This window comes from Babylonia areolata, chromosome 3 (assembly GCF_041734735.1).
Source record: "Babylonia areolata isolate BAREFJ2019XMU chromosome 3, ASM4173473v1, whole genome shotgun sequence".
Classification (NCBI taxonomy): domain Eukaryota; kingdom Metazoa; phylum Mollusca; class Gastropoda; order Neogastropoda; family Buccinidae; genus Babylonia; species Babylonia areolata.
The window spans coordinates 23,724,202-23,751,191 of record NC_134878.1 but is presented as its reverse complement, the minus strand read 5'-3'; the positions used below and the strand labels follow the sequence as shown (position 1 = coordinate 23,751,191).

General features: G+C 42.1%; 1 protein-coding gene across 1 annotated transcript in view; it reads right to left on the bottom strand.

Annotated features, from left to right (window-relative positions):
* LOC143279862 (uncharacterized) overlaps window positions 1-20,315 on the bottom strand; it is a 78,061-nt gene extending 57,746 nt beyond the window's left edge. The window contains exon 1 of the mRNA XM_076584124.1: window positions 20,239-20,315. The gene's annotated coding sequence lies outside the window, so the exon portion shown is untranslated. The remainder of the gene's footprint in view (window positions 1-20,238) is intronic.
* Between the last annotated feature and the right edge of the window lie 6,675 nt (window positions 20,316-26,990).

The window sequence follows — 26,990 nt, the reverse complement described above, 5'->3', positions numbered from 1 at the left end:
CGCTTCAAACTAGACGTCTTTCAGCGTTCGTCGGATTTGCAGGCAAAAATCTTTCAACAGTGTGTGTGTGTGTGTGTGTGTGTGTGTGTGTGTGTCTGCGCGCGCGTCTGTGGAAGTGCGTGCGTGAGTACGTACATGTGTGTGCGTGCGTGCGTGCGTGCATGCGTGCCGTGCGTGTGAGCGCGTGTATGTGTGTGCGTGTGCGTGTGTTTTATCTTCAGTTTAACGTCTATTCACTATCAGTGTTTTTAGACGGGGTGTGTGTGTGTGTGTGTGTGTGTGTGTGTGTGTGTGTGTGTGTGTGTGTGTGTGTGTGTGTGTGTGTTCTTCCCTAACAAGCAGATTTTTTTCTCTATACTTCCTATTTAAAAAATAAAAGAAGAAAAAAAAAAGACAGAAAAAAAAGAGAGATCAGCGATATGCTTTCCTGTGACGTAGCAATCATGAAAGCAACCAAGAACAACAAAACTGAGTACTATTCGTCGATCTAACAGGATAGAAGTCGATGTACTCAGATCCGGTTTGTTTGTTTTTTTGTTTGTTTGTTTTGTTTTTCCGCAACAAGGGTATTTACCGAATTGGCTATATTTGTCATTTGGAGAATTTCTCTTCCGTTCTTTCATTGGGTTTTTTATTTTTAACATCTCCAAAGACTGACCATCTAAATACACCCAAAACTTTGTTCTTTTCACATTTCCTACACTTTGTACTTTTCAATCTCAATACCCGACAGTGTAAATATATCCCAAATGTTGTACTTTTCACATCTCCAAAGCCCCACACAGTAAATACATCCCAAACTTCGTACTTTTCATGTTTTCTATGCCCCACACTGTAAATACATCCCACACTTGGTACTTTTCAATCTCAGTGCCCAACACAATAAATGTATCCCAAACTTTCTTCTTTTCCTATCTCCTAAGCCCCACACTGGAAACATATCCTGAATTTTATACTTTTCTCATCTCCTCCGCCCCATAGTGTAAATATATCCCAAACATTGTACTTTTCACATCTCCTCAGCCCCATAGTGTAAATATATCCCAAACTTTGTACTTTTCACATCTCCTCAGCCCCACTGATAGTGTAAATATATCCCAAACTTTGTACTTTTCACATCTCCTCAGCCTCACATTGCAAATATATCCCAAACTTTGTACTTTTCACATCTCCTCAGCCCCATAGTGTTAATATATCCCAAACTTTGTACTTTTCACATCTCCTCAGCCCCACTGATAGTGTAAATATATCCCAAACTTTGTACTTTTCACATCTCCTCAGCCTCACATTGTAAATATATCCCAAACTTTGTACTTTTCACATCTCCTCAGCACCATAGTGTAAATATATCCCAAACTTTGTACCTTTCACATCTCCTCAGCCCCATAGTGCAAATATATCCCAAACTTTGTACTTTTCACATCTCCTCAGCCTCACATTGTAAATATATCCCAAACTTTGTACTTTTCACATCTCCTCAGCACCATAGTGTAAATATATCCCAAACTTTGTACCTTTCACATCTCCTCAGCCCCATAGTGTAAATATATCCCAAACTTTGTACCTTTCACATCTCCTCAGCCCCATAGTGTAAATATATCCCAAACATTGTACTTTTCACATCTCCTCAGCCCCACTGATAGTGTAAATATATCCCAAACTTTGTACTTTTCACATGTCCTCAGCCTCACATTGTAAATATATCCCAAACTTTGTACTTTTCACATCTCCTCAGCACCATAGTGTAAATATATCCCAAACTTTGTACCTTTCACATCTCCTCAGCCCCATAGTGTAAATATATCCCAAACTTTGTACTTTTCACATCTCCTCAGCCCCACTGATAGTGTAAATATATCCCAAACTTTGTACTTTTCACATGTCCTCAGCCTCACATTGTAAATATATCCCAAACTTTGTACTTTTCACATCTCCTCAGCACCATAGTGTAAATATATCCCAAACTTTGTACCTTTCACATCTCCTCAGCCCCATAGTGTAAATATATCCCAAACATTGTACTTTTCACATCTCCTCAGCACCATAGTGTAAATATATCCCAAACTTTGTACCTTTCACATCTCCTCAGCCCCATAGTGTAAATATATCCCAAACATTGTACTTTTCACATCTCCTCAGCACCATAGTGTAAATATATCCCAAACATTGTACCTTTCACATCTCCCCAGCCCCATAGTGTAAATATATCCCAAACTTTGTACTTTTCACATCTCCTCAGCCCCACTGATAGTGTAAACATATCCCAAACTTTGTACCTTTCACATCTCCTCAGCCTCACATTGTAAATATATCCTAAACTTTGTACCTTTCACATCTCCTCAGCCCCATAGTGTAAATATATCCCAAACTTTGTACTTTTCACATCTCCTCAGCACCATAGTGTACATATATCCCAAACTTTGTACTTTTCACATCTCCTCAGCACCATAGTGTAAATATATCCCAAACATTGTACCTTTCACATCTCCCCAGCCCCATAGTGTAAATATATCCCAAACTTTGTACTTTTCACATCTCCTCAGCCCCACTGATAGTGTAAACATATCCCAAACTTTGTACCTTTCACATCTCCTCAGCCTCACATTGTAAATATATCCCAAACTTTGTACTTTTCACATCTCCTCAGCACCATAGTGTAAATATATCCCAAACTTTGTACCTTTCACATCTCCTCAGCCCCATAGTGTAAATATATCCCAAACTTTGTACTTTTCACATCTCCTCAGCACCATAGTGTAAATATATCCCAAACTTTGTACCTTTCACATCTCCTCAGCCCCATAGTGTAAATATATCCCAAACTTTGTACTTTTCACATCTCCTCAGCCTCACATTGTAAATATATCCCAAGCTCTGTACTTTCCACGTCTCCTCAGCACCACATTGTAAATATATCCCAAAATTTGTACTTTTCACATCTCCTCAGCCCCACATTGTAAATATATCCCAAACTTTGTACTTTTCACATCTCCTAGGCCTAACTCTCTAAACATATCCCAGTCGTCGTACTTTCGACATTTCCTATGCCTAACACTGTATATACAACCCGAACATTGTACTTTTCGCGCTGTTGGAACTTAAGAACAACAATAACAACAAAAATGGATATGTGAAAAAATAAAAATTAAATAAACAAAACACGTTCACATGCCACACTGAAATCCACGAATACACACTTGTGCACAGCCGGTGTCAATAGGTTGCTTGGCACGTCCCAAAGCGAACTACCAATTGGATCCTGCTGCATGGTAAACCCCCCCCCCCACCCCCAACCCTACTTCACCTGCAAGCCCACCGAAATCCGACACACCTGGTGTTCATGACAACACCATGACAATGTCTCACGTTTCGTGTCCATGCGCCGTTTGCATGTTTCTGTGGGCAAACAAGTCACAGGCTTACCCCCAACAGCAACAACTCCCTGCTCCACGCACTGACAAATGACACTCACCGAAGAAAAGAAAAAACAAAAACGAAAGAAAATTCACCCAAGTCTATGATGCCCGCTGGCATTGATAAGATACCCTGACCTCTACCTGAAGCAAGTGTCTGAACACAAGACTCGTTCCGCCGAACCCGACGTGAGGCTTCTTTCGGTGGGTGAGTCTACACTTCATGAAGTCGATCCGTTAATGGTGATGATAATCCATCGTTCAGTTGCGGGTTGATGACAACTGAAACGAGCGCTGTCAATACACGCGATGCAAGCTGCAAAGAACAGATGCACAATCTGTTTCAAAACCGAAACCACGCCACCGACACAACCGTTCATTCTCTGTCCGAAACTCGTTGTTCTTCTCTTGCCCACAAGGTGTACACGTCCCCGCGAGAGAATTAAAGCAGCGTTGATTGTATTCAGGACACGGACACAGTGGCTACCCACCATGGGTGCACGCCAAACAACCACACCCCCAGACTCACACAATTCCCACGTTTAGGTTCGTTCCATGCAGACTCAGAAACATTCTTAACGCTGGGCAAACTTTGTGCTGGTGCTGAGATCGCTCATCGTGCACACCCAGGCCAGGACTGACAAACCAAAGCCACGTCTGCACCAGATACACAGCCAACGTAATCACCGTGGGTAACCACAACCTTTTTCTTTCGTCCTCTACCGGTAGCGAGGCAGAACTGGAATACTATACCTGAGCACGAATGAGGCAAAACACTGTGACAGGCTGATAAAGCGGGCCAAACACTACTCGCCTGGGATCACGGGGTGGTTGGACGGTTTGTTATGGCGGCGACACACCTCACTGCTTCGCCCAAACCACCTCCACTACTAAACGTGTCTCCAGGTGACATACAACTCGTGGCGAGCAGCATGGTCAGCGTTCCTGGAACCGACCTCCGACATTGTTTCAAGGAAAAGCTCACTGGTGATGCCGCTGTCTGGCTGTCAACAGGCACGTGCTACAGCGCGCGAAGTGCTTTGTGGGTTCCCAGTTTTGTGAAAGAAACTAAAGAATCAGTCGACTGTAAAAGCCGTGGACATTTCGAAACATGTTCGGTATAGAGCGCGTGCACACACACACACACACACACACACACACACACACACACACACACACTGAATATGATTTCAGTTCAGCGATGTGAGACTTTAACATAATTATGGCAAGTTAGTATATAATCGGCTATTATGTACAACGTGTTATGATATATGTGTTATACCGACAATCTTCAGCAGTCCATAGCTAATGTATGGCTATTTCAAATCCTTGTTAAATAGTCCAGTTGGTTCGCTGTTATACTTGTTAGTTTTCCAATAGAAAGATGTGATATTGTTATGCTTTTTTTTCTTTTTTTTACAAAACTTAAATCAGTCATTTTCTATGTGTAACACACACACACACACACGCACGTGCGCACACACGAGCACACACGCACGCACAAACACATTCACTTACCCACATGCGTACACAGTGATTTCTCCCCCCCCCCATCCTCCCCCCCCCCACCCCTACTCGATTCTTTTCCTACCCTCGTTTATATTACTTACAGTGAAAAGAAGTTAAACTAAAGAACGAACACACACACACACACACACACACACACACACACATTTACTCAGTCACATGCGTGAACAGTGACTTTCCCCCCACTTTCCCATCAGTCTATCCCCTCTCCTTGTCTGTTACCACTAAAATCTGAAAAGGCGTCATTCTGAAGAATGGACTCATGCACACACCAAATCATCAGTGAAAGGGAAATATTAAAAAATAAAGCCTAGACGTGTCTGCACCCAGAGAGAGAGAGAGAGAGAGAGAGAGAGAGGGGGGGGGGGGCAGAGATAGAGAGAGAGACAGAGGCAGAGGTAGAGAGATCGGGTGAAAGAGACAGCAAGAAAAGGAGCGTCGCAATGGTCACAGATCTCATGAATATAAACAGCATGCAACTATACTCTCATACCCATCCCTCCATTCTATTCATTCCTGCCGTCCCCTGCCCCCCACCCCCTCACCCCTAACCACGACCCCCCCCCCACCCCCAATCCCCCCAGTCCCCCTGCCCCACCACCACCACCACCACCACCAAAAAGACACCACAACGTGTCATCTTGACATTCATTTTTGACCAGGAAGGGAAAGAAAGAAATATGACACCGAAACAAGTCATTGCTAGTAATGCGTTGGTCCGCACCGTCCTCGTCTGAGGTTTTAATTTCAGGGTACGTTCCTCTCCCCTACATACGATCGGGGGGGAGGGGGGATGCGACAGAGAGAGACGGGAGGGGGGATTGGGGGGGGGGGGGGGAGACAAGACAGACAGACAGAAACCGAGGGAGGGAGGACAGATGTAATTATATCAATGATTTTTTTCTTTCTTTTTTCAAAGCCACGGGTCCTGTTTGAATGGGTTTTATTTACACTTAACGTAATGCCTGCTCAAATACTCCTGAGAGACAGACAGAGAGAGAGAGAGAGAGAGAGAGAGAGAGAGCCTGCTCATACACTCCTGAGAGAGAGAGAGAGAGAGAGAGAGAGAGAGAGAGAGAGAGAGAGAGAGAGATTGCCACTGAGTGAGAGGCCCATTACCATGTTTTTTGTTGTTTGGGTGGGTTTTTTTTAGTTGTTTTTTTTTTTTTTACTCTCTCTCTCTCTCTCTCTCTCTCTCTCTCTCTCTCTCTCTCTCTCTCTCTCTCTCGCGCGCGCGCGCGCGCAGGTGTGTGGCTGGTATGGTTTCGCTTAGATATGGGGACTTGTATCACGTAAACGTGAAGACAAAAAAGAAAGGTAAAGAAGAGGATGGAGAACGAAGGAATGAAACGGGGCATCTTCATTTCAAGAGTGTCCATTTCTCTCTCTCTCTCTCTCTCTCCACACACACACACACACACACACACACACACACACTTTCATATAATAGTGGTGTGCAATGGAAAAAGCGAATCACCTGAACTTTTCTGCACTGGAATATCAGTATTATTCCGAATGAAAACGACCACCGCCACTTTATCATGTTTTAATGGGTTTTTTGTTTGTTTGTTTGTTTTTGTTTTTTTGTTGTTCATGGTCGGGCGCAGTGGCGGAATCGGTAAGACTCGTTATGGCGTTGGACTTCTAAATCCAGTGGTCAAGGTTCGATCCCCCACTTTCGGCCTGGTGTTGTGCGGTCCTTGGGAAAGGCAGATTCTTCAGAATTTCCTCACTCCATCCAGGTGTGAATACCTGACTTGTTTATAATGAATTAACTACAACAAATGGCCGGAAAAGGCTATGAGACCTTTAACCCCCACCCCCTCCCCCCGACCACCCACCCTCCCTTTTCACTTATTCATTTTGTCTATTCATTGTAGGGGTGGTGTAGGTGGTGTGTGTGTGTTCTTCACAACACTGCTGCACAAACAGTTGTTTGTTTTTACAGATGAAATTGAAAGAAAGAAGTAATTGTGTGTGTAGATCTTCAGCTTAACGTCTTTTCACTGTGAGTGTTATTTGACGGAAAGAAGAGAAATAGTGGATGAAAGAAAGGGAATGTATGTGAATATTAGTTAGAGGAAAAGTAAGTTATTAGAAATTAAAGCTTAAAGAGATTGTGGTGTATAATGAATGAGGTGTCATGGGAAGGAGAATATGTGTATGCACATCAACAAGTATTAACTTACAAATAAATATAAATATCGACAGTAATTAAAATACATCAAAGGAGGATACAAACTGGACTGGAGTTCAAAATTTCCGAAAACATTCAAAGCAATGAACAATCATTCAAAATGTTTTCACTGGCTAATGGAATATCGGTAAAAAAAAATTTTAAAAAGTCATCGACTACATCTTTTAGAATTAGCTCTCTTATACTTGGACAATGAATGGGTAGAGACCGCCACCACGTCCCTCAAACAACAGCCCCCCATGAATCTGCCGACACCGACCACATTGACAGGACTTACCCCAAGCACGGAAGTGGAGGGGTATCGAAACTGAGGTCACCATGAGAGCAGGGCATGAAAGGTCACAGACTTTGAGACTATTTTGTTTATATTGATGACGATGAAGGAGAAGGAGGGTGACGATTATGATGACGATGTTGCTGTGGAGGTCCATTTTGGTTTGGGACTACGTGACAAGGCTGTACTCTACGCTTCCTGTCATAATGATATCCCGGCGTTAACCAGGCCCGAGAGATACAGACACTTGCAGTGTTGGTCAGGTAATTAGAGCAACACACCCAAAGACGCATCCTTGAAGTGGATGACACTCGACTGTGTGGTCCCAGTCTCCCCATTTAAGCCCACAGCACACTCAACTCTGGGTAGGAGCCGGCCACGGGCCGAAAAACCCACCTCCGCTGGGATTCGAACCCGCGTCCTCCCAGCCGTCAGTCCGCGACGCTAACCACTTCGCCACGGCGGCTGGTAGATGGCTTACAATTATTTGCTTACCACACATAGATTTCAAATTTATAGAAAATTTGGTACGAAAGGCATTTAAACGAATTCTATACATTAGAATTGTAATTTGTCTTGAATGTGCTGTTGGTGTCAAATTTAGAAAATATTTAGGATCAGCCGCTTTCTTTGTGTTTACACAATATTGGTAATATTGATTATTTGAATCTATAAGCAATTTCTGAAATCGATTTCTAGATACATTTTCTATTCTACCATTCATGTAGATCTAACTGGATGTCAAGTTATATTGCGCCTTTGAAATTACGTGCTGCTCTTCTAGCTGCTTGGTCTACCCACTCATTTGAAGATATTCCACAGTGCGAAGGTACCCTGCAGAAAGTTATATTAATGCCTTGTTTTGTCAATTGATGAATAATATGTTGCTTTTGCATATGAGGTGTATGAAGGATTTCAAAGAAAAGAAGAAACACTAGGAGTAGCAATCGACCTTGAAGATGCCTACAATAAAGTCCAGTTTGCGCACCTCATGGAGCTGCTACTAAGGTATGGAGTAAGTTTGACACTGACAAGATGGATAGCAGCAGCGCTTCAGGAACCGTCGTCCTACGCCTCGGAGATTGGATGTCTGCACCTTCTATATCCATGGGACTGCCACAAGGGTCTCCGCTCTCTCCTGTCCTCTACGATGTCTACACGAAGGGCTTTGCAGACTTAAACAACAATGGAATAGCTCGGGTGCTTACTCTTGCGGACGATGGCCTGATCTTCAAAACTTCGAAAGATGCTCAGGAAAGAACTAAAGCCGTCCAGAAACAACTAAACAATATTGCTCAATGGTGCAAAGACACAGGATCTTCCATCAATCCAGCGAAAGCACCCTCAACAACAGAACCGCGAGCAAATCACCACCACCTGTGTCCTTCGACGGGATTCAGATCGAGATAACTGAATGCCTACGCTACCTAGGAATACACTTCGACAGGATGCTGACCTTCAGAAAACATACGGAAAATACTGTTCTCAAATGCAAAAAGGGCCTTTCAGTCTTAAAAGCAATGGCAACCAAAGGTATTGAACAACGCCACCTCTTCCTGCTATACCAATCACTCGTCCTCAGTGTGATCGACTTCGGACTTGGGCTAACAACACCATCTCAAAGCAACCTTCTAAAATTAGAAAGAGTCCAAAATGAAGCTATGAGGCTGATCCTTGGAACAACAAAAGACACGCCCACAGAAACCATGCGATACCCGCTTGACCTTCTTTCAGTGCAGGCCACAAACAAATTAGAACAGGTTAAGATCTAATTCAAAGCATTAGAAAACCCTCAAAACCCACTGCATGACGCAGTCAAAGAACCAAAAGGCAGCCGTCTAAGACGAGGAAGATCATGGATGGGGCAAGCAGAAAACACAATCCAGCTAGTATGCCGACTACAAGACCTGAAAGAAACAAAAGAATGGGAGAAAACCCCCGAAAACCTCAACCATCTATTCAACACAGCCATTTCACCCACTCTAGGAAGACACTGTCGGGAATGGCCAGAGGGCAAAACTGATGCGGAAGTGAAGCTACTCATAGAAGAAAACAGTAGAGAAGAGGACATCATCATATACACAGATGGCTGTCACCAAAGACCAATCCGGTTGGGGATTCACTGCGAAACAAAATGGAAAAACAATTTGGGAAGAGAATGCTGCCTACAAAGTCACAACCTCCAGCCTAACGATGGAAGTTGAAGCTGTGACACATGCCCTCCAGTGGCTATCGTCCATCCATACGTCCGGAAACCAACATGCCATGATTCTAACCGACTCAATGAACCTCATACAGAAAATTGAAAACGGAATGGGAAGCCCAGAGTGGCATAAGGCAACGCGCAACTTTCAGATTAAAAAACTCACATGGTCATACTGCCCGGGACATGCAGGTGTTGAGGGAAATGAGCGAGCTGACAGACTTGCTGGTAACGCAACACCAACGAGCGGCCTACATCTAGGAAAATCGGAAATCCTCAGAAAAGTCAAAGAATATCAAAAAGAACAGGTACAAGGCCATCACACCATCGATCGCCTCAAAGAAATAAAAGCAGAGAGAGGGATCGGCCGTAAGTCTAACATGAAAGGTAGAGCACGATGCTTTGCAAATCAAACAAATATCGGCATCATTTCGAAACCAACATTGCGCAAATTTCTTCAAAACGGAACAGTCTCTGTGGACTTTTCCAAATACAATAGACTGAGCAACACACTAGACGCCACGTTCTTGGCATCAGAGATCTTTTCCCATCCCTCTTGCGGCCAATCAACGGCAGCTTCTGTGCGTGTGTGTATGTGTGTGTTTGTGTGTATGTGTGGGTCTGTGTGTTTGAGTGCGTTTATGCATGCGCGAGGGTGTTTAGTGTACACAAGTGTCAGGAGAGTTCTGTGCACGTGCGTATGTGTGTGTGTGTGTGTGTGTGTGTGTGTGTGTGTGAGGGGGTGGGGAGTTGCGGGGGGAGGGGGGGTAGAGGATGAGGTATGTGAGTGTATGCATGCCTGCACTGTGGGAGCAACGGGATATTGGAACGTGCGGGTGTGTATATATATATATATCTTTGTATATATGTGTGTGGGGTTGGGGGTGGGGGATATGGGCGTATGTGTATGTGCTTGTACAAGTAAGTGTCCATCTGTGTGTGTGTGTGTGTGTGTGCCCTGGAAGCTGCGATACGTAGACTAGAAATGAGTGTGTGGAGGAGGGGGTCAGAGGAGTTGCAGGGTAATGTGTGTGTGTGTGTGTGTGTGTGTGTGTGTTGGGGATCATGTACATTTCTGTGTATTTGACTGTGCTTTCATATCTGTGAAACTGCATGTTTGGTGCATATCTGTTATGCATGTGTGGGTGTATGTGTGAATGTGTGTCTTCATGTTTTACATTTATTTGCTTATTTATCATCATTGTTGTCTTATTTATTTATTCATTTATTATTATTATTATTATTATTATTATTATTATTATTATTATTATTATTATTATTCTTACTACCTTTATTATATTATAATTATTATTTATTTATTTACTTATTTATGTACGCTTATAGTTGACTTCATCAAGTTTTTGCGCCTTGTACATAGTTATTAGTAGTAGTGGTAGCAGTTTTTTTGGGTTTTTTTTGGTTTTTTTTTAATCTATTATTTATTCACCTTTTTTTTCGGGTTTTTTGTTGTTGTTTTTTTGTTTTTCTCAAGGCCTGACTAAGCGCGTTGGGATACGCTGCTGGTCAGGCACCTGCTTGGCAGATGTGGTGTAGCGTATACGGATTTGTCCGAACGCAGTGACGCCTCCTTGAGCTACTGAAACTGAAACTGAAACTGTACCCAACAGGGCGCGGAGTGTGTTTTCAGCCCCTAACAAAATAATAACTGAACATAACTGAAGCGTATTCGCTTCGTGGGAAGAAGTGGACACATTTTGTCGTGGTCTGTGTGTGTGTGTGTGTGTGTGTGTGTGTGTGTGTGTGTGTGTGTGGATGTTGTGTGTATGCGTGCGCACGTGTGTGTGTGTGTGTGTGTGTGCGTGTGTGTATGTGAGTGTGTTTGTGTGTGCTGCGTGTATGTGCATTTGTGTGTGTGTGTGTGCGCGCGCTTGTGTGTGCGTGTGTGTGTATGTGTGTGTGAGTGTGCGCGCACGCTTGTGTGTTTGTGTGTGTGTGCGTGTGTGTGTGTGTGTGTGTGTGTGTGATTTCGGTTGTTTCGTCTCGTTGTTCTCACAGACCCGTCCTGTCTGATGGACGTTCTCACATAAAGACAAGAGGCTCAGGAACATGGGGAGTGGGGGCATTCTGGGTGAAGGTGGTGTTGGGGAGTGGCGTGGGGAGGGGGGGGGAGGGAGAGGGGTAGAGTGGACAAAACGTGAGGGTAGGGGCGGCGAGGGCGGGAAGGAGTGGGGAGGGCAGAGAGGGATTCGAAGGGAAAAAAAAAGGTAGTCACGGTGCAGACTGATGAAAATAGCACATAGTTCCTGTTCTGTTCTCAGTCTTCGTAGGTCACACAACATCAATGACAATGACGTCAGCAGGATGACCTTGCACTGACGCACATGACGCACACACACACACAAAACAAAGCACACATACACATTGGCTGTGCTTCCTTGATAACTGATTGACCTGTTCCTGCTGGTGAGAGTAAGAGGTTATAAAGTATAGTTGTGTGTATATGATTATTAATTTTATGAGATAGCATGTGGTAATAAAGTAGGGTTGTTCTTACATACGTATTGTGTATGTAAGTGTGCACATACATTATGTATTAATTTTGCCTACGTAGGTACATACGTACGTGCGTACGTATGTACGTGCGTGCGTGTGTGTAGATGTCAGTCCGTGCCTGCAAGTGTGCGTGCGTTTGTGTGTAACATAATTATGCATCGGGAATGTGTGTGTTTTATCTTCAGTTTAAGTGTTTTTAGACGGAAAGGAGTCAAGTAGTGGATAAAGGAAAGGGAGTGCATGTGAATATTAATGTAAAAAAGTGTGTGTGCGTGCGTGCGTGTGTGTGTGTGTGTACGCACGCGCGCTTACATATGCTGTATGTGTAACATAATCATGCTGGGAAAATAGGACTTGGAACATCGAGACTGATGCATATCAGTTAATGTTTATATTAACCACAACAACAACAAAAAAATACGGGTCCAATCCGGCCCGCTCCCATAATGCCCACACTTGACATTTTAACGCCACATCAACCCCCATAATATCGCTACCATTGACAAGTAATACAGGTGATAAACAAACAGACAAACAAACAAACTAGTCATGCTGTGACCCGTCACAACCAACACGCTGTGTCTTCAATCACACGGCTGACGAGATATTGCAAACTGAAACGCAATGTATAGCCGATGCACCCAGTTCAAGAGTCTCGTATTTCACGACATATAAATTACAAGGTTCACACACACAAGTTTCAAGTTTCAAGTTTTAATTATCCTTTCACTCCTATTGGAGTATGGAGGATTACTGCAAAATAATCTTTTCGTGCCCAGAACAAACATTTCCAAATACACAACAATGTCACATAAAAGTTGAGAAAACACAAATGTCTTTTAACTCCAAAAGCATAACTAGGCAACATTTGCAAATCTAATCATCTTACTTACAGCTAAAATGACTTTTTTTGCCTCCTTTGAGCATATTACAAAAATTAAAAACCGATTTTGGAGACAAATATTTTTTAGGAACATATCTATTTCGTAACCGATCATAATTGGGACATTCCATTAAAAAATGAAACTCATCACCAATCACCAGAATGATATGTAAAAGTAAATCTTGATTTCTGGCTGACTGAAGTAACGAAAACATAGCTTTTTGGCTCTGTTCATAAATCATTTTGTTAGCTTTATAAAAAGTTCCGTTTCTACTAAATTCGATGCCAAGATATTTAAAAGAATCGACAACATCCAAACATGCATCACCAAACTTAAAAACAGGCTTTAGCTTGTTTGTAGAATTAAATATCATCACTTTAGTTTTCTTTACATTGACCACTAGTTTCCATTCTAAACAATATTTGTGAAAAACATTGAGGGACTGCTGTAATCCTTCTTTCGTCTCTGAAAGTAAAATTGTGTCATCTGCATACAACAGTACAAATAATCGCATGTAATTATCTAACTCTGAAATGTTAACATTCAATAAAAGATCAACAACTGAAATGGTGAAACAAGTCTTCTAAGTTTATGGGACATGATGTTTTCTTTTTCACACACACACACAACACACACACACACACACACACACACACACACACACACACACACACAGAGTGAAGAAGCACTTGTGTACTTGTACAGTTTTCTTCTTCGGTGTACGGTGGTGAAGTGATGCTGAAGTTTTCGGCAGACAGCCGTGCTGTATGCAGCCAATGAAAATTAATGAGCACCACTCAAAGCCAGAGATGTTTCTTGCATACTTTTTTTTAAAATAATTTTTTTTAATAGACACTGAAAATACACAGCTCTCATTTATAAACCACTGAATAAATGTGCTCTTGTGTTCTGTCTGTTTTTCTTCTTTTTTTTTTAGTACTGAAACATCGATTTTTTTCCAAACGCATTTGACAAGGTGTTCATGGTCCATGTGTGCCTGAAACAGCCGGTTTCGGTGTTCAGTGAGAGGCCAGTGATGGACCGTATTATAGCAGACAGTAAAAATTTAATAACTTCTCATTTTTTTCAACACCTTATGAAAGGAACTCTGTTTTTATGAAGTGGTCCTCAACTTCCTGTGACGTCTGTACATGTATACATTATATATAAGTATTCGCCAGGCAAGTGTCGCAGGCCTGGCAACAGTCCAAAGCATGTAGGAAGTTGACGTCTATGTTTGCACAAGGGCTTTGAAGCATACCTACTCGTGGTTTGTCGTCATGTGCAGGGCAACTCTTGCCTTCTCCAAAAATCGGGGAAACCAAAGATGGTTCATTATGGAGGCTTGACGAGTTGTAACTGCGAAGTCTTCCTGCCCTCCCCCTCCCTCCCCCCAATGCACCCCACCTCTGTGTGTGTGTGTGTGTGTGCGTGTGTGTGTGTGTGTGTGTGTGTGTGTGTGTGTGTGTGTGTGTGTGTGTGTGTGTGTGTGTATTTGTGGTGTGTGTGTGTGTGTGTGTGTGTGTGTGTGTGTGTGTGTGTGTGTGTGTCTGTGTGTGTGTGTGTGTCTGTGTGTATTTGTGGTGTGTGTGTGTGTGTGTGTGTGTGTGTGTGTGTGTGTGTGTGTGTGTGTGTGTGTGTGTGTGTGTCTGTGTGTATTTGTGGTGTGTGTGTGTGTGTGTGGTGTGTGTGTGTGTGTGTGTGTGTGTGTGTGTGTGTGTGTGTGTGTGACCACTTTTATCTGTATTATTTCTATCTTTTCTTTTTCTATCACACGTCTTTTCACATAGTCTGTTTTCAGACAGGTCCCAGACCAGCTTGTCACTCAGTTAACATTGTAGATGTTTTATAATAATGAATTCGGTTGGGGAGTCAGTTTACTAGTTTTCAAGTCTTCTGTGCTTTCTTCAATAAACTGTGCTTAACGTGTGTGTGTGTGTGTGTGTGTGTGTGTGTGTGTGTGTGTGTGTGTGTGTTGTGTGTGTGTGTGTGTGTGTGTGTGTATTCATGTGCGTGTCACACACAAACACACAACACACACACACACACACACACACACACACACACACAGAGAAAGAACACAAAATGTTTACTCAGACTAAGGTCTTGGCCCCATTCTGAATTGAAGGCGTTTACAGAAAACTTGGTGTACAGTTGTTTGCTTTTTCAAGTTGAAATTCACAGCTGATGAAAGAAAAGTTGACAAATAAATCCGTAACGGAAACGATTCAGTAGTCGCCGAATACAACCTTTTCTGTGACTGATATATAAAAACAAAAAAAACAACAAACCAACAACCACATATAAAATCAAATGAAAAAGAGACTTCCAATCTGTTGTTCATAACAGTAAATGAAGTCTAGAAATCACATGGATCAGAATACTTCTTAGGATAGACTTCATTCTGAGGTCATTAACAGATGGACGACAAAACCTTAAATGGACTTGGTCGCCTTTGGCTGTAATACACAAACGTCAAAAAAAGTTCTTTTCACTTTAGTAACTTCAACAAACAACCGCATGTAAACGTCGCGCTCAGCCGAACAGAAATATGTCACGAACAATGTTAAGAAAAGAAGCAACATTCAATAGGACAATTATTTTTTTTCCTTAACGTGCGATAATGTTTCCTGTTTAACAATTATGAATACACGAAAGCGATTTTCAGTAGCCCTCGACGATTTTAACGCTGAGATTGGCGATGCTATTATATATTTTCTTTCTGGCAACTGTTTCATGTTCCTATCTATTTATTCATTCATTTCTTTATTCGTTTAATCAGTATTTTACTGTCACTTTCACATCACATGCCCGAACTATATTGCAAACATCGCAAACACTTGGTAAAAGTCTCTCACTTAATGGCAAAACGTTTGATTGCGCGTGATGTCGAATTTAGACCTTCATTTTTTCCCCTTTTCTAATCTTCCTTGTCATAACCCTTTCCTTTGTTTCCTTCTATCAAAAAATATTTATCTATTTATCAAATAATTTACCTGTTCCTCTTTGTCTGTTCATTATAATTATTCTTATTCTACGCATTTTCCATTTTCTTTTCTTGCCTTTATATAATCCTTTCCTTTGCTTCCTTATATATATATATATATATATATATATATAGAGAGAGAGAGAGAGAGAGAGAGAGAGAGAGAGAGAGAGAGAGAGAGAGAGAGAGAACAACGAACGAACGAACGAACGAAGTTTTTTATTGAGGGAAGTGGAATAAGCATACATGTGTTTTTTTTCATCCAGCCCTCAGGGCAAATGGAAATTGAATATGAATCAAAACATCCACAAAGTAGCAAAGAGATGAAGAAATAAAGACATGACATTCACTTTCCCACAATTTAAACATGCACATCTACATAATAAACATGTACATTTACATAATCATGATACAAACATCATCATGTCATGAAGGAAAAAGATCAATACCATCCCCTAAAAAAACAAACAAGACACAAAACCTAAATGACTGGTGCCTTTGCGTAATAAAAAATCAAAAAAAAGTTCTTTTAACACTAGTAACTTCAACAAACAACCGCATTAACGTCCCGCCTCCCAAAGAATATGCACGAACAATGTTAAAAAAGAAGCAAATCAATGGACAATATTGTTTTTTCCTTTACGTGCGATAATGTTTCTGTTTAATTATGATACACGAAAGCGATTTCAGTCTTTGTGGCTTGACGATTAACGCTAGATTGGCGATGTATATATATTTCTTTCTGGCACGGTTTCATGTTCTACTATAATTCATTAATTTCTTTATTCGAGAGAGAGAGAGAGAGAGAGAGAGAGAGAGAGAGAGAGAGAGACAGAGAGACAGACAGACAGACAGAGACAGACAGAGAGATGTAATTCTAGCCTGCCACTTGTTCTTCTTCTTGTTCTGTTCATTATTCACTGTCTTGAATTTTCTTCTGCAAACGTTTCATAATACTTTTAATTGCATCTTTCCCTTTTCTTTTCTTTCTTTCTTTCTTCAGACGTTCATTCATTTTCCCTTTTCTTCTTTTGATAACCCTGTCATTTGTTCCCCTTTATTCATTCATTAATTGATTCACCTGTTCCTCTTCGTCTTTTCATTATATTATTTCATTTTCCTCCGTCCTTTACAGCCCTTTCCTTTGCATCCTTTTATCTATTAATATTTTGTCTATCTGTTTATCCATTTACTAGTTCCTCTTCTTTTTCTTTTATGTTATTCTCATTCAATTTTTGTTGTTGTTATTGTTGTTGCTAACGTCGCGTTCTTCGTGAGGTATATGGAACGTTTGCACGTGACGACAGGGAAATCAATAGATGCACGGCTCACCTGTACCTTTAAATCAACGTTCGTCAGTCGGGCTCCTTCTCGTGCGTTCGTTGAAAATATGAGGGTAGTGGCTTTCTTTCCTTTTTTTCCTCTGTATACGCGCGCGTGTGTGTGTGTGTAACACAGAGACAGAGGGGAAAAAGAGAGAGAGAGAAACAGACAGACAGATAGACAGGCGAACAAACATACAAAGACAGCAAGAAGTACAGCGAAAGAGAGAGAGAGACAGACAGACAGAGAGACAGACTTAGGGACTCAGAGAGAGAGAGAAAGAGAGAGAGAAAACACACACACACACACACACACACACACACACACAGAGGAAAAGACAGACAGACTACAGAGAGACACAGAAAGACATCGATAAGAGAGATATATAATATAGATATAATATATATATATATATATATAATATATATATAATATAGAGAGTATAAAAGTATATTGCCCATTGTCATACAAGGAAATAAGCAATATACTAGAAAGAGACTTTTATAGGTGCTTGAATTCAAGTCTAAAACCTCGTCAGTTGACTCTCTCAGACTTTGGTCCGATTCGCAGACCAATTCTGAGCTTAGCTCTCAGACTATTATCAAATTCATTACGGACCAAGTATTGTTCTAATGTCAAGTGTATATGCTTTAGTAACCTGACAATTGAGCATATAATTTTTCACTGTAGCTTGATGAAGCCTTTTGTACACGAAAGTGTGTCTTCACAAGTGACTGAGAACGTTGATGTTTTTGACTTTTTGCATTCATTATCAGTTGTTTCGCTTGTCAGTTTAACGACTTCTCTTTTGCGAAGTCCTTTAAGTAATTTCCTGTAACTGTATTTGGAGGGGTTTTTTTGGTTTGTTTTGTTTTTCTTCCAAATTTCACCCACATTTTTACCCTCATTTGCCCAGTTTCCCCCAACCCTCCATTCATCCACATCTCCCACCCCTTCTAACCGATAATACTCAGATGTATTCATAAATACTTTAACAAAATGTCTTCAATCACCGATATGTGTGACGGGACATTAAACAAACAACAACAACAACAACAACAACACACACACAACACACACACGCACACACACACACACACACACACACACACACACACACACACACACACAGAGGAAAAGACAGACAGACTACAGAGAGACACAGAAAGACATCGATAAGAGAGAGAGAGAGAGATTGGGAGAGAGAGAGAGAGAGAGAGAGAGAAACACATACACACACGCGCGCGCGCGCACAGCGAGTGGGGAGAGAGACACACACACAGAGAAACAGAAACACACGCTTGCAAAGCAGAGACAGACAGACACACAGACACACAGACACACAGACAGAAAGTGTGTGTGTGAGAGAGAGAGGGGGGGGGGAGGGGGGGGGTAGAGAGATAGATGGTGGGGAATGGGGGAGGGGGGAAGAGAAATACGTTCAACACATGAATTTGAACAAATGGATGGGTACATAATTTATTGTTACAATCCACAAACAATCCAATCTGCCATACAGTCCCTGAATTCAGCCTGATCCCCGATTTACGAGTTTGCGGACACTACATTACTGATGTGCTTTATGTTGTCTCTAAATTCATATTCAAGCGTGTTAGATCCAAGAAGTTCCTTATTTCCTAGTTAAATGTTCGTTTTAGTCTTCAGTCGTCCAGATTATCTGAGATTCATTGGGTCACTTTCATTTACAACGGCTTTGTCATAGTGAGTAAAATAATAATAGGCCGTCATAATTGTTCAACAAAAAACAAGGAGACAGTTATCAAAAATTGTTAAAACAACAACAACAACCCACCGTCTCTCACTCATTATCTCTGCGGGCCTATGCCCCCCATCCTCCCCCCAACCCCCTCACTCACTCCCTAAGACGAAGAAAGAAAAGTATTCAAGACTCGCGACTCGCTTTCGTTTTAAACTGAAATCCCTCCTTCTGCTTCTTCCCCCCAGTCGCTGCTTTCCTATTTAACTTAAATCTCTCTCTCTCTCTCTCTCTCTCTCTCTCTCTCTCCACAAGTTTTCAGTGTCTTTTAGTTAAAATATGACAGAAGAGAACAGTGGCTGACTGACCTGTTCTGATTTTTTTTTTCAGCGAAAGGAAAGTACGCAAAATATGCAAAGGACAAAAACAGAAATCAAATGACAGTTTCCTATCACAGTCAGTAAACAAAATTCAGGTACACGTTTTTACGGCAATTCTCGTGCACATATTTCGATATAACCATTGGCAGGTACTGTGACCCATTTTCAGTGGTCTTTGACTCTATTTTGGGGGTAATTGTACTCGGTTTTCATAAAGATTCACTAATGCGTATATATGTAAAATCGTTCGTAAAGACTTTCAATTTGTGCCAGTCAGAGAGTGAAGAGAGCGACTTTCCGTTTTTAGCCCCAAGCCACGCAGCAAAGTACAGAAAAACATGGCGGCTTCAGTCGCTAAACGTCGGTTTGGGTTCATGATGTAGGTTATCTCGCATCGTTTTTTAAGCCTAACACTCGATAAGAAGCATGGGTTACACGGCAAAGTCATTTCACACACGCCTACACTGCAAATCACGCGAAAATTGTCGTCTGGTACTCTAAACTGGTTCAACAATTTAGGAATGTAAAATGGGAAATTAACATGCGAGGCATAACTCCTCTCGACAAGATCGCTGGGCGCCAAACAAACTCAAGCTTTGCCAATAAAACGACAGACACATTCACTCTTCATTCACTCACATTCACTCTTCACAGTTTGTGACTGGGTTACCCACAAAAGATAGAACCACGAATAATCAAGAATGGCACTTTGAGGTATAGTTTTCTGCGATTCTATTTAAAACGTAAGTTTTGGGGGAATATGCATCCTCGCCACGTCATTCTAATTTCAGTCACTCCAAATAAGCAAACAAAGACTTACTTTGCAACTGTCGTCTGTTTCTGTACTTGCCAGCCAAAAGCTACAGCATCATCTGGTAAGCGTTGTTGTGGTCCGCAACGTGTTATCTGTTCCGATTACGGATGCAGTCAGAGTGGGAATTTCCTGACCCGAGGCAGGACGTCGCCTTCATTTGTCTGTTTCTGAAAAACTGCTTCTCAGTTCGTGTGTGACCCTCTCGGTCTCTGTCTCTCTCTCTCTTGTTGATTTAAAAAAAAACTACCGCATGGGATGCTTATTCAAAATACTCCTCGCTCAGATTGATTAAGTGTTCAAGCAACTGTTTATAGTATCAATAACTAACATGGAAATTATTGTTTTACAGCTGTATGTTCATTTGCAAGCATGAAAACGAATAATGTGCGTGTATACTCTCTTTCTCTCTTTGTTGTTGGGGGGTGGGGCGGGGGCGGGAGGTGCTTCGGAAGGCGTATGTCATGTTGGGCCCGGTAAAATACATGTATCTACTACAGGAGAGAGAGGGAGGGGTGAGGACAAAGACAGAAGAGAGAAGAGAGAGAAAGAGTGAGAGAAAAATTAGAGAGACAGAGAAAAAGAAAGACACAAAGACAGAGTGAGAGAGACACACAGAGAGACGGACAGACAGAGAAGAAGTGAGATAGAGAGAGAGAGAGAGACAGACAGACAGAGAAACAGAGATATGCGCAGAACTCATCGTCTTCATTTTTTCAGCCAGAAAATCACAGCCACTTACTCAGCCAAAAGCACAGCTTCATGATGTGTGTGGGTGTGTGTGTGTGTGTGTGTGTGTGTGTCTGTGTCTGTGTGTGTGCGCGCGCGCGCGTGCGGCGTGTGTGTGTGTGTGTGTGTGTGTGTGAGTGTGAGTGCGCGCGCACGCTTAGGTGTTTGTGTGTGCGTGCGTGCGTGCGTGCGTGCATGTGTGTGCGTGCGTGTGTGTGTGTGTGTTTGCGTGTGTGTCTGTGTGTGTGTGTGTGTGTGTGTGTGTGTGTGTATGTGCGCGCGCGCGGCTGTGTGTGTGTGGGAGGGTGTCGGAAGGGGTAGGGGTGTAGGATCGGGGCTGGAGATCAGAACTCAGATTTCGGGACATCCTGATGGTGGATTCTAAGGGGGCGTAGTGCAGACGTCCCGTTCTCCCACACGAGACCCTGTCACGTGCACCGCTGTCAGTGCACGTAGGTGTAGTGCGTGCAGCATCCTTTCCTGGTGGCTACTCACGTGGGAGAGTCACCTGCGCACATTCATTAACTTTAGCATCCTATGTACAATTACAGTTTGGCGTCAGCAGCATTTTGTGAGAAACGGAAGCACGACATACTATCCAGGATGATTTCCCGTCCCCAAATACGCAGTATGGCACGAAAAAAATGAGCGAGCGCGCGCGCGCATGTGTGTGTGTGTGTGTGTGTGTGTAACAGAGAGAGAGAGAGAGAGAGAGAGAGAGAGAGAGAGAGAGAGAGAGAGAAGACAAGACAAATTCTTTATTTCGAGGATAATAGATTAGCAATGGTGTGTTGTTGTTTTTTTTTACAACACACACACACACACTTACTCTCTCTCTCTCTCTCTCTCTCTCTTACACACACACACACACACACACACACACAGAATGTGGGTGCATGTATACCTATGTGTAGCCAATAGGGAGAAAGGACAAAGAGAGACAGACAGAGACAGAAATGTCATGGCCTACAACTTAGTCATATGATATCACAGATTTATCAAATAGAATGCAGCAGCGCTTTATATCTCTCAGTTACGCGATGGCACACATTTAAGTGAAATGACAGATTTGAGTTTTTATCCCCCCTACTTCCAATAATGTGACGATTTCTTGTGCTTACTTTCCCCCGTAGAATGTTTACTTGCAAATTTTCAGCTTCCACATATAAACTGCAGATCGAAATTGGCAGAAGAGAAGGCAAAAACAGAATTTGCAAGGAATGTAATACGGGTTCTGTTGGGGATGAATTTCACTTGTTTTAGAATGTCCCCCAAATACTGTAATTCGAAATAATTTGATACCACATAAATATAAATCACATATGTCATTGTTCGGTTTATGCAATTTATTCAGTGCTGGGAAGAAAACACAACTTAATCTAAGTAAATTCATAAAACTTTGAAAGGGTATGTAGCTTTTGTTACAGTATGTTTAAGTTTGATATGTTTTGCTGCAAATCATTATATTAGCGCGCGCGTGTGTGTGTGTGCGTGAGTGGGTGTGCGTTTTTGCGTGTTTCGGAGACATCGTTGGACTGAAGTTGTGATTCAATGAATATGCATTATTATTGTATCCTCCAGACCCCAAAAGGGGCAAAGGGATTGAATGTCTTTGAATCTTTGTGTTTGCCTGTGTCATTTTACATTCTTCACCTGTAATTCATTGTTGTGTTAACATAATTTGGAGCTTCAATATTAATGTATGGGTTTCCATATTTTGCCCCGTTTTCTGATTTGTACAAATACATCATTATATTATACAAAACAAGATCGATTTTTTTTTTTTTTTAGCGGGACTTTTTTTTCTCTAATGATTTTTCAAGCTGTACTCGTCAGTAAAGTTACCATCCCTGGATGTATTGATGGTGCTTCAGATTTTTATCTTTTCTTTTAGGCAGGAAAAAGCCAGACAAACACATCACACACAAGAAAGACCCAACATCGACAAGTGTTTGAATTACTCGACATTGTACCCACGTAGCAAGCCGACAGATAACCAGATATCGCCAAAATTGAAAATTAAAATGATATTGTTTTGTTTGGTTTTATTTCAATTTACCTTATGTTACAACATTTTCAATTCCACGTTCTTTCATACATGTGGTATTTGGCGAATTTAAATTTTCACTGATGATGTTTATTCTCGCGTAAACACCACTGCTATTTTGTTTTCCACAGTTCCGCATTCTAAAAATAGCCTAACGAAAACCTATTTTCTGTCTCTGCCCCAGTCTCTCTCTGTCTGTCGCTCTAAGTCTTTCATTTGAGCGCGTTGTGTTACACTGCTGGTCAGACATCTGCTTAGCAGATGTGGTGCAGCGTATATGGATTTGTCCGAACGCAGTGACGTCTCCTTGAGTAACTGAACTGAACTTTCACTCTCCCATGCACACACACACAGTGACACACAAAAACACAGACGCAGACTCCATCATAGACACAGACACACACACTCTGTGATATATACAGACACAGACTACATCACACACACACACACAATCCCCCCCCCCCCCCACCCCACACAGACACACACACACTGTGAAAGACACAGACACACACTCCATCACAGACAGAGACACACACACAGACACACACGCAAACCCCCCCAGTACCCCCTTCCTACCCTCCACCCCCCGGCACACACACACACACACACACACGGAAGTCCTGCACAGACATCTTTCACCAAGGTGTGAATACAGCTCAAAGAGGGAGATCCGGATCCCGTTAGATGTTGTTTGCCTCTGCATTGTCCCCAGTCCCCTTCGGCTTCAACGGCCAGTCTTTCGGAGTGGTGGGGGGAGGGGGTGCGGGTGCGGCGGTGGGTGGCGGGGGATGGTGGGGGGGAGGGCTCGAGTTCTCCCTTTTCCTCACATATTTGTTTTCCAGGCTGTGCCAGGCGCGTGTGTTTGTCCAGTCGGCCTATTATCTGCCGAAGAATAAGGCGAAAGCGTTTTCTGCCTTCCCTTGCCACCAACGTTGTCGAGTTTTGTTGTTGTTGTTGTTGTTTGTTTGTTTGAAGCATTGAGTCATGATATGACTGCGCTGATATCGTGATAAAGCTGTCATCCATATCATCCGAAGAAGTTGGGTTTTGTAGGAGGGAATTAAACGATTTGAGTTTGTACAAGGACTGACCACTGCAGCGGCCCGGGTTGGATTCTTGCGATGGCCAGGCATCTGCTCTTTTGTCTCCCCCCACCCCCACCCCCAAAGCAAATGTGGTCACCATACACTGTATAAACCTGCGGATCAGCTTTTACATCTCATTGAAACTGAAAACCGAAACTAGGAGTACGGGTAAACAATTTATAGTGACAGATTATTACTTAGTTTTCTAAGAAAAAGACTAAGGAAACTGGGCGTCAGCGTCGAACCAAGAATGACATGAGGAATGAGTGCGGGTGGGGTGAGGGTAGAAAAGTATACCCTTTAACACATTGGGATCTGGATATGATTTATCTTCTGGCGGGTCATAGACAAGTATTTTTCAACTGGCATGCAGACTGTCAGTATTCTGTGTGTGTGTGTGTGTGTGTGTGTGTGTGTACGTGTGTGTGTGTGTGTGTGTGTGTGTGTGTGTGTGTGTGTGTGTGTGTGTGTCCGCGCCCTAACTTAGCCAGTAGCCAGTCATGTTTAAGTCTCAGAGACGGTTTTGTAAACATGCATCACAAGCTAGTGCAGTTTGCATGTATCTCCAGCTAGTAGTCTACAGTTTACGTCCTCTCCAGCTAGTAGTCTACAGTTTACGTCCTCTCCAGCTAGTAGTCTACAGTTTACATGTCCTCTCCAGCTAGTAGTCTACAGTTTACGTCCTCTCCAGCTAGTAGTCTACAGTTTACGTCCTCTCCAGCTAGTAGTCTACAGTTTACATGTCCTCTCCAGCTAGTAGTCTACAGTTTACGTCCTCTCCAGCTAGTAGTCTACAGTTTACATGTCCTCTCCAGCTAGTATGCTACAGTTTACATGTACTCTTCAACTAGAATACTGTGCATGTACTCTCCAGCTAGTACAGTAAACGTGCACTCTCCAGTTTGTACGGTAAATATGTACTCTCCAGCAGTTACACTAAGCATGTATTTTCTAGCTAGTACAGTAAACATGTACTCTCCAGCTATTACATTAACCATGTACTTTCCAGATAGTACAGTAAACATGTAGGCGCTCCAGCTATTACATTAAACATGTAGTCTCCAGCTAGTACAGTAAACATGCACTTTCCAATTAGTACAGTAAATATGTACTCTCCAGCAATTACATCAAACACGTATTCTCTTGCTTGTTATTTAAACATGTATCTCCAGCTGGTACAGTAAACATGCACTTTCCAATTGGTACAGTAAACATGAATCTCCTGCTAGTACAGTAAACATGTATCTCCAGCTAGTACAGTAAACATGTACTCTCCAGCTGGTACAGTAAACATGTTCTCTCCAGCTAGTACAGTAAACATGTACTCTCCAGCTAGTGCAGTAAACATGTACTCTCCAGCTGTTACAGTAAACATGTATCTCCAGCTGTTACAGTAAGCATGTATCTCCAGCTGGTACAGTAAACATGTTCTCTCCAGCTAGTACAGTAAACATGTACTCTCCAGCTAGTGCAGTAAACATGTACTCTCCAGCTAGTACAGTAAACATGTACTCTCCAGCTAGTGCAGTAAACATGTACTCTCCAGCTAGTACAGTAAACATGTACTCTCCAGCTAGTACAGTATACACGTACTCTCCAGCGGCTGCAGAGCTGACAGACCGTAGGTGGCACTGCCAACCCGACCAGCCAACAACAGGATGTATCAATTATGAAAAGGGAAGCGGGCAAGCTGGAGGCTGTACATGCATTGCGTCGCTAGCGTGCTACTTATCAACACGATAGACTCCTGACCCTTCACACACCCACACACACAACTTGCACACACTCCCGACAGCTTCTACAGGCCTATAGACTGGTTCCCTCATTGCAACTACGACACACACACACACACACACACCGCCCCCATCATAAAATCTGAATGCCATGGTCTTCTGTGTGTGTGTGTGTGTGTGTGTGTGTGGGTGTGTGTGTGTGTTTCCAGATCAAAAGCATGGTCATGAGTTTAAGTGGGCCAAATACGAAAAGACGTAAGACTGTATACTCACCATCCTGATCAGTACGCGTCTTTCATACTGACAATCGAGCATCTAATGTCTTTGTCTGTGGTGAACTTGGAAGATACACCAGTTTATCTGAATTCGTATGTAAAGTGCATGAGTGATTGGCTAAACTTAACTAGGATATACAATAATAGATTACCTTGCTATGTATATAAGATGTGGTTAAGTTCACGTAACAATGGTAAAAAGATGTGGGTGACAAGCGTACGTAAATGTTTGTATTCACATGGATTTCCATATGTGTGGGATAATCAGGGCATTGGAAATACTAGAGGATTGTTTTTTAATGTTTAAACAATTATCAAATGCAGGTGGCAAGACTGACACGATATCATCCAGACTAGAGACAGGTTCTTAGAACAATGTTTAAGACTTGTAATAGCGTGCAACCTTATATTTTAGTTGATATGAAGAGATATATTACACGTGCATTATCTAAATTCATGTTTGGTGTGTAGAACATTGCCTAACATCGATACAGATACAAGGGTTAAAGTTCTATGAATGAATTATGTCGTTTATGTAATGCAGCAGGAGAAAACGAAACCCATACTATGTTATGTTGTCCTGTTCTACATGACCTGAGGATAAAACTGATTGAATTAAGTTCCTCCAAAATCCATGACTTTTCAGATTTGATTTACTTTTGGTATATAGAAATGAAACTGTCTTCACAAAAGTGATTTCGTTTGCCTACAGAGCACTGAAGTTACTGTATATAAGCACAACTTAGTATGTATACATGTTTCGTTTGCAGGCCTACTATTTTTGTGTACACTTGTTTCCTGACAAATTACGTTTGTATTACATTAATCATTCGTTTACGATTATGTGATTCCCCCTTCAGACAGGGACTATAGCCTAATCTGAATAACAGTT